This window comes from Lacerta agilis, chromosome 1 (genome assembly GCF_009819535.1).
Source record: "Lacerta agilis isolate rLacAgi1 chromosome 1, rLacAgi1.pri, whole genome shotgun sequence".
NCBI lineage: Eukaryota > Metazoa > Chordata > Lepidosauria > Squamata > Lacertidae > Lacerta > Lacerta agilis.
Window position 1 is genome coordinate 13,611,049 of NC_046312.1, and position 9,827 is coordinate 13,620,875.

Consider the following 9,827-nt stretch of genomic DNA (forward strand, 5'->3'; position numbering starts at 1 on the left):
TTGTGGAGGAGGAAGGGAAAGGAGAATGTAAGCCGCTTTGAGACTCCTCAGGGTAGTGATAAAGCGGGATATCAAATCCAAACTCTTCTTCTTCTTTATATATGTTGGAATCCACCCAGAAAGGCTGGGGCAACCCAGTCAGATGGGCAGGGTATAAATATTATTAATTATTATTATTACATAGGACATCCCTGTTTATATGTTCTGGGACTTTAACAGTTACTAGACATGCAGGAATTAACTAGGTGGAGCTTTTCCCATTATGTTCTCTCCGTGCCAGGAAAAACATCACCTGTTGAATTTCTGCATGTCAGACTGCTGTTAAAGGCATAGGAGCAGAGCCAGTTTTTGTTTTTGTTTTTTAAGGAATCAGGCTTCCTCATGGGAAGGAATTGGGAATTGTGGTCTCAAAACATCTTGGAATTCCTAAATGGGAATTGTAGTCTCAAAACATCTGGAGGGCCGACGTTGAGGAAACCTGAGCTATATACTAGTTAAGCCTACAAAGGAACAATGCACCTTTCTGACAGCACTCAGAGGTAATTTTAGAAGTATTTGCAATTTTAGAAGAACACAGAAAATGCTCAGATGCAAACGATTTCATCATTTTGTGGACAGGCAACCTCATCATATTTATTGGGCCAAATATTTCATAAACCAATACAGGTTAATCCAGTGAAAATTGCCCTTTAAGTTCAGAGACAAACACCTCCCATCCTTGGGCTTTAACAGTCCCTAGGAAATGCGGGAAGCAAAGTTGCCTTTAATTACGTTATTTTCTAATCCTAGAGGTTTTTAAAAAATAATAATCTCCACATTCAGGAAAACAGCGTCTATTCTTTCACTTGTGAGTGCAAGGCAATAATTTGTCTGAAAGAATTTGACTGTAAGGTCACCAAAAGGACACAGTATCAGCGGGTAGGATTAGTTTAGACATCTGAGGGCTTGTTCACGGATTCCAGGATCTAAATATTGCATTGGGTGATCATAAATACCATAGAATCATACAGCTGGTGGGGACCACAAGGGCAATTTAGTCTAACCTCCTGCAATGCAGGACTCTTCTGCCCAAATGGGGGTGCAATTCCCCTCTCTCTCCCTTTTTGGGTGGGGGGCTGCAACGTGAAAATTACAAACCTTCCAAAAAATGCAAAAGAAATAAACTGCAACGTATTTAGCAAACCTCACTTCTTTGTAACTAAAGTGGCGTTATGTAAATTGCAATCTTGTGCACACTTAAGCTAGGAGAAAGCCCTATTGAATGAAGTAGAGTTTACTCCCGAGTAGACATATCTAGGACTGCACTGCGATATAGGGTGCTTAGATTCTCCTGCACCATTTCAGAAATGTAAGCCAGGGGTCAGCAAACTTTTTCAGCAGGGGGCTGTCCCTGAGACCTTGTGGGGGGGCAGGACTATATTGTGAAAAAAAATATGAAACGAATTCCTATGCCCCACAAATAACCCAGAGATGCATTTTAAATAAAAGCACACATTCTACTCATGTAAAAACACCAGGCAGGCCCCACAAATAACCCAGAGATGCATTTTAAATAAAATGACACATTCTACTCATGTAAAAACATGCTGATTCCTGGATCCGGCCCCCGAGCCTTAGTTTACCTACCCATGATGTAAGCAATCCCTCTTACCTGCAGCACACACTGCATAACATTTATAATTAAGCCTCTGGGGGTAAATGAATAGCACAGCCCCCGAGAAACTTCTCCTGTGCTTCTTCCCCATCTACGTATTAGAAATCTTTGGAGCAATTATCTGAGGGCTCCGTATTTGATTGCAAACATGCTTCCTGCTCTATAATTCAGACCCATCTGCTATATAATTCAACAGGATACTTACTGTATATATGGTCAGTCGAGGAAATATCTAATGCCACCTTCTATCCCAGAGTGGTTATCAACACACTGGGAAGTTTTTTTTGGGGGGGGGGTGAAGCAATGTCCCAGTTCAGCAAAGCTCCCAGGAACAACCCCCCCAAATCTATTTGTTTTTTGAAACACAGAACTCTAACGCACAACAATGATAATTAACCCGCAGGGGAAGCTGGGAAAGGCTGATGAAAGAGAAAACAGGCAGGTATCCTCTAGCTACAGGTGTCCTCAAAGAAGCTGGTTTTCGTTACAGGTGGACCTCTAGCATCTTTTAAGATACTGGGGCAGGAAAACTCTGCCAGCTGTTATATCTATAGGCCGTTAGCTAGCAGGACTCCCTGCCTAACAGCTGTAAGGCAAAAATTAAGCTAAGGGCCTGTCCACACTGACATTTAATGCGGATTTGAAACTGCTTCTCTCGCAGGATTCCTGCACTGAAGTGGGTTGGACTAGATGTCCCTTGTGGTCCCTTCCAAGTGTACAATTCTATGCTTCTATGAAATGACAGCTTTTGGGTTTTCCCAACCCACAGATATTCCAGTAAGAAAACCACAGCCTCCCCTACATGCCAGGCAACTTTAACTGTGATCCTTGGATGAAGGGTGGTACGTAAACAAGCAAACAAATAAGCAAATATGAACTATTTGTGTTTATTTTGCAAGGTGCTAGTCCCTGGTGTGGCTTGGGCTCAGCTGCAGTCCTGGCAAGTGGAGTTTTGAGGGCAGGCCTTGGATTATTGTAGCTCTCTGTGGCTGCTTTTTTTTAACGTATCACTGTTAAACATTGCTACTGCTTGGAACAAGTATACCCTTGTGATTTTCTGTACACTGACCCTGCAGTAACAACAACAACAACAACAACAATTTATTATTTATACCCCACCCATCTAGCTGGGTTTCCCCAGCCACTCTGGGCATCTTCCAACAAAATATTAAAATACAATAGTCCTTCAGATATGAAAAGCTTCCCTAAATAATAAGTAAGTTATTTATATTAAATAAACTGTAAATTTAACAGCAACCTCAAAGCCAGAAATTGAGCAGGTGAACTTTTTCCTGCATGGATAGAAGGCTGGCAATAAATTATTATTATTATTATTATTATTATTATTATTATTATTATTATTATTATTAAAATTTATATACCACCCTTCATCTGAGGATCACAGGATGGGTTACAGAATAAAAACACAAAAATATTATTTCGTGCTAAGGACGCCGAAGCAAGGAAAGTTAAGAGATAGCTTTGAGCAGTCACGAAAAGGCATTTGCAGGATAAAAGTTACCAGTCTAGAATCAGAGACCAAAGTGAGCTCATTCGCTGGGATGGGGGATGAAGGTTGGCCAAATGAAAACAAGAAATGGAGAGGTCACCCGACAACGGTGGTGTCTTGCTTGCGATGCTTTATTCTAGAATAAGCCAAATGTAACCTAAGATAACCCACTGGGAACTCTAAGTCTGGCATTAAGAGGAATTATCTCAGCTGGAGCTGTGCTAAGACGACAGCAGGGATGCTTGCCTTCCCCTCTGATGGCCTAAGAATTGAGGGAAGAAATCGGAACCTGCTCTGAAGTCATTAAAAAACATTGCAATTCTTGTACACAGTTATTTGGATGAGGGATTAACACCTTTTAAAAACGTTTCAGTGGAAAGGCTTCTCTTCCTTTAGTTTGGGGGGTTGGGGAATCTGTGCCCCCACCCCAGATGATGAAAAGTGGAGTCTAGCAACCTCTGTAGGGACCAAAGGTTCTCCAACCTCGCTTTGACTGCTGTATAAGGGGCTGAATGGCAACAGTGAGACCTTTTCCCACAAGCATCAAAATGCACTAAGGCTACCTTCCCCAACCTGGTGCCCTCTCAAGATGTTTTTAACTGCGCGCGCACACACGCACACACAGGTCAGCCCCAACTTGCTGAGCAGGTTGGGGCTGTTGGGAGTTGTTGTCTAAGACATCTAGAGGGCGCCCAGTTGGGGAAGGCTGTGCGAAGGAAGACTTCAAAGCTCTGACATTTCCGCCTGTCCACAGAATAGGGTTACAACCCTCATGGGGGGGGGGCGATTTGTATTCAGACGCATATGGTCCTGCCTCTGCCGTTCTGTTATAGCGTTGGACTTCTGTTGAGTTATCTATCTACTATATATATTTGGAAAGTTGTTTTGTCTGTTTGGAAACCCCTTGAGATATCGTAAGTCGATTTTGCATGATATTTCAAGGTTTTTGTCTCAGTCGGAGGCTGTTTTGAATAAAGATGGCCGACTGAACCTTTCAAAATGGCACTGAGCAACACTGGCTATGAGGCTTCAATACTTTGAGTGGAATATAAAGGGTGTACATTTAAGCATTCGGCTGTTATTATTTCATGTTGGCTTTAAATAGGGTGGCCAGGTTAAAAAGCAAAAACAAAAAAACAAGACGGGCCTCTTATACCTTTTATTAGCTGTGTAGTAGAGTTGATTCCAGCAGGTGTACATTACGATGGCTAACATGGTTTGAATAGGCTGCTAGTACTTAGGTTTACTTAGGTGAGAGCCAGTGTGGTGTAGTGGTTAAGAGCGGTGGACTCGTAATATGGGGAACCGGGTTTGCGTCCCCGCTCTTCCACATGCAGCTGCTGGGTGACCTTGGGCTAGTCACACTTCTCTGAAGTCTCTCAGCCCCACTCACCTCACAGAGTGTTTGTTGTGGGGGAGGAAGGGAAAGGAGAGTGTTAGCCGCTTTGAGACTCCTTCGGGTAGTGATAAAGCGGGATATCAAATCCAAACTCTTCTTCTTCTTCTTAGAACCAATATACCTTAGCAGTGAGCACAATTATTCTTTTCAGATGACTTAATGTCTTAAAAATCACTTTTTTCATTTCTCCTTCCTCTAAGCTGCTCAGTGGGGCAATAGGAAGCAGCCCAGAGTCATGTGGAAAGCTCTCTGTAGCTGAGGAGGGATTTGATCCTGGCTCTCTCCAGTCCTCAGGATAAGCCTTATCTCTTGCTAATGCCTCCAGACATACGGTAAGCAGCAGCAGCTGACAACCTTTGTTGGCGAATATTCCACAAATCAATTCCAAAATATATGGCTTTCTCCTAGCTCCTCATAATGGGGTGGTGGGTGGCGGCGGTGGCGGTAGAGAAGAGCTGTGTGTCTTATGATAGCAGTGTCAACATTATAGCTCCATATGGCCTCACTAATCCCATTCATTGATTTGTTCATAGATTCCGTCATGAATCCCGAGCAGTTTGCAAATCAACCTAGCCTTGCCATCTAAAAAGTCACGATGTTAAATGAAAAAGGAATAGGGAGGCAAGAGGAATTACTATCATCACCACCATCATCCTTTCCTGTGTCATTTTATCATCAGATTGATCACAGATCACTGTTTGAATATGAAAACTACCAGGCAAAACTATCAGTGCTTTAAAAAAAACAACACAAAACCAACACTTTAAAAAAATGAAAACAGGAGCCTCTACAGACCTGAAAGTCCAGATTCCCTTTGAAATAAAGTAACCAGACCAGAAACACTGTGTGCAATTTGATTTCACTTCTGAAAACCAGGTCTGGAGTAACATGAAGCTGTTGGGCCTGATTCTGCTGAAGTCTTGCAGCCGTACTTATCTGCAATCTCACCCGACTTAGGTTTGTGTTTCCGTGTAACATTAGATGCAACTGGTAGGAAATGATTAATTGGTACTGTTGACAAAGCATATTGTTATATCCCTGTGTAAATCTTGGCCAAGGAACCAGTTCCACAAACATTCAGCACTTTATAGCTGTATATAAGTTAATGGAGCTTTGCAGGGTTCTCAGACATGAAGTTCCCCGGATGGACAGAGCACAAACAATTTCTGTTGGGGAAGTTCACCTAGGAGACTAGATCCAGGGCTCAGATTAAATACACTAGCTGGGGACCTCCGTCCCAAATGATTGCACAACAGGCAAAAATTCACCAAGATAAGCTGCAGTTCTGGGGGAAACTGCAACCTGCTGAAAAAACAGCAGCAGCATGGTATAGTGGTTACAGCATTAGGCTGGGACTTGGGAGGCCAGCATCCAAATCCCTACTGAATCATGAAGCTCACTGGGTGACTTTGGGCCAGTCATACTGCTTCTCAGCCTAACCTACCTCACAGGGTTGTTGCGGGGGTTAAAATGAGGAGTAGAAGAATCATGGACAAGACCTTGAGCTCCTTGAAGAATAAAGGTGAAATATAACTGCAACTAACTAACTTCCACCACTATTAAAGAGGAAAGAAAAGACCCTGTTCACATGTTTCCCACTTCCTCAAAATGATGGGAAGTTCCAGGAACATATATCACAGTGGAACTTATAGCATTGTCATAATATTTGTTTTATTGGCAAATATACAAGCAGATCATACTGGAAGTAAATTGGCACTCCTACAGCAGGCAGCATATGCACTGATCCATCACTAGCTTTCTCATACAAATTGGTATCACCTTCCCCGAAACTCTGATGGAAATCACAGCTCAAGACTGGAGAGAGCGAGCTATGAAGGAACATCAACAGAACCTCTGCACTTTTCAAGGTCACTCCCAGCTGACCCGTTTACTGAGCACTCATTCTGAGTTTTTTTGCAGGGATGTTGTATGACACAGCGTCAAGCAACTACTATCTCCACACTTCGCAGAGCATCTTTCCGACCACAAAAAGTCTGGGCGGTTTTAGAAAGGGGTTTGTTGTGGAACAGCACCGTACCCTCTGCAAGCTACACAACCTGAGTTTGCAGAATGCAAATCTCACTTGCTCAATAGCCACAGTCTGGAAGTGCCCTGACAGTTGTGCAGAAGTGAGAATGTTGTCAGGTGTGGTTTCCCATCACACTTAAAGAAGATGCATTTTAGGGTGACTGGGATGCTGTGCCTTTAACAGTTGAGAGCCAGTGTGGTGTAGTGGTTAAGAGCGGTAGACTCGTAATCTGGGGAACCGGGTTCGTGTCTCCACTCCTCCACATGCAGCTGCTGGGTGACCTTGGGCTAGTCACACTTCTCTGAAGTCTCTCAGCCCCACTCACCTCACAGAGTGTTTGTTGTGGGGGAGGAAGGGAAAGGAGAATGTTAGCCGCTTTGAGACTCCTTCGGGTTGTGAAAAGCGGGATATCAAATCCAAACTCTTCTTCTTCTTGTAGGGGAACTTTTGGCAGAAAATGTATTACACAAGCTAAAATGTCCTCTTCACACAATTGCTTCTGTTCCTTGATGACATTTCATATCTCACATTTTCCCCAAGGAGTTCCGGTTGGTGCACAAAGTTCTTCCCCCTAACTTTTATCCCCACAACTGTGTTGTTGTTGTTTTGTTTTTAATAGAAAAATAAGGTGTTGATACTCACCATGAAGTTGTTATAGTAATTGCCACACTTTTAACATTGCAGGTGGGGGAAGGTGCCAGTACTGCCTACCCTTTGAGTACCTTCAGAAAAAAGCACTGCCCACAACGGTCCTGTGAGGTGGGTTAAGTCACAAAAAAGCACCTGGCCCAAGATTACCCACTGACTTCCATGGCTGAACAGGGATTTGGATTGCCGCTAGTCCAGGGTGAAGCATTCTGTTGACTAAGCTAACCAGACTCTTTATTATCCTTTACATCTGATAGCTCAGTTGGTTAGAGTGAGCCAAGGTTGCAGGTTCGATCCTCGTATGGGACAGCTGCATCTTCCTGCATTGCAGGGGGGCTGGACTAGATGACCCCCAGGGTCCCTTCCAACCTTATGATTCAATGACCCTAGCTTAGAAAAAGGGAGCAGCTTGCTCAGAGCTCAATCCAGCCTGCAAAAATAGGCTTGCCAACTTTTCAACCGTCTCATGTAGCTGTGCCTTAATCTGGAGCAATTAGCAGGTGGAGCTTTTCACAGCGCAGAAATAAACCTGTTCTCTTCCAAGATCCCACAGACCAAGTGGCTATTAAATAAAGCCTAGCTTGTATGCAGCTCAGCTTCTTTCCCCTGTGCAAAAGCACTATAATATTATATTGGTGGCTCATTGGGAGAGCAGGTCTACTCATGTAACCGAGTGAGGTGGTAGAATCCCAAGGTGGCTGAAGATTGCAGGTGGGCATGGCATTTAAAGACACACACACACACCTTCCCCATTAAACAATAATACATCTCCCTGCAGTAAAAAAGTAGCATATCAGTGAGAAACTGGGTCTAGTCTAGCTTGCTTCCTGTTGTGCTAGTTTTCTACTTGCACTGCTCTCTCCCCAAATGCAAAAGAAATTAAAAAATGTGAGCCTCTACTTGCAGTTTGAAGAGGTACCCAGGGCTTGCCTGAGATGCAGTATTTTGTTGGCTGTGGAGAGGGACAAGGCGGCACTGTTCCTCATGCCATGCACAAAAGTCAAATTAAATCTTACTGAAACACTGGCAGCGGGACATTTTCATTGACTGTGTCCAGAGCAGCAGGCTAGCTTGGGGAGGGGTTGCATACACAAGGAATGCTGCAAGGCACACAAAGGTTTGCCTTCCAAAACTTTGCAGACATTCCTTTCCCCACCTCACTCTACCCAATGGTAGGACCGGCCCCGAGCCCATTTTTACCCCTCCATTTCACTTATATGTGTTGACTGGCAACACAAGGGATGTGGAGTTGGGAGTGCCGAAATGCTCATGTCCTGTACGCAGCTGGCTGGAACAGGATCTTGGAACAGATTAAAATAATAATAATAATTATCTTTCATTTATATCCCATCTTTTTCTCTAAGGGACTCAAGGTGACCTACATAGTTCTCCCTCTCTCCATTTTATCCTCACAACGACCCTGTGAGGTAGGTCAAGCAGAGAGACTGTGACTGGCCCAAGGTCACCCAGCAAACTTTATGTCTGAATGGGGATTTAGAACCCTGGTTTCTCAAGTCCTAGTCCAACACTAACCACTACACCTTACTGACTCTCAATATATATGGAGCATTGTCCAGGAGGGCTCATGTTATGACCAGGCCACACACATGGGAAAAGGGACATGCCAACTCTTCTCCTGTTGGGTAAGCTGCAAAAGAAATATTGTCAGTTGATGCAGAGAAAGGAAGAATCCTACTGAAGGTTGCTTTTCACATGGAATGGAAGGGGTTAAAAAACCCTTTGTCTTAAAGAGTCCTTTCCCAATAAGGCCCCTGTTGAAAATTATTTGCTGATCAGCTGCACCTGCTGAAATTCTTTCTGCCCTTCAAGATCTGAGTCCTCAACCACATCTCGCTGCATCTGGGGGAATTTCACTTTCTGTCCAAACCCTTATAGACACAGGAAATGTCTCATCGGCTCACACACCACACCAGAACCGAAAGAGAACACAAATAAGACGCATTTCTGCATTTCTCACGCAATTCTGTGTTGAGCAGCAAGAAATAAAACCAGCTTTTGAATCATACTGTAAAAAATTAAAAACAAACAAACAAACAGCAACTTCTTTCTTTGGTAGATTTAAAAGCTGCAGTCCTATGCATGAGGACTGACGTGGGCATAAGCCCTATGGAAATTGGTGTGGCATTTACTCCTAAGTAGACTCACCCAGGCTTGGCCTGTAAATGCCAGGCAGAGGCACAGCGCAGTTGGGTTTGCAGCCCAGAGTGTTCTCCATAACCTCTGTGAAGTTTACAGAGAAAGGCAGCAAAAAGCTCACATGACTCTCAGGTCTGGCCAGCAACAGATCCCTGACAGATCTTGTTTGTATTTCAGTGCGTGCATTAAAAATATATATGTCGTCACGTCCCCCCCCCCCCAAGAGCTGGGAATTTGAAAACCTTGGCACAAACTGGCATGTACCTGGCAACAGAATATTAATCAGTATTAAGAAAATACATCTGTGACGTCCAATGATGCTGCAAGTTTACTCAGATGCAAGTCCCATTGCACCCAGCTGGGCTTACTCTCAATGATGCATCTGTTTATTTACATCTCTCCCCCCCCCCGCCCTGCTTTTTGGGTGGGG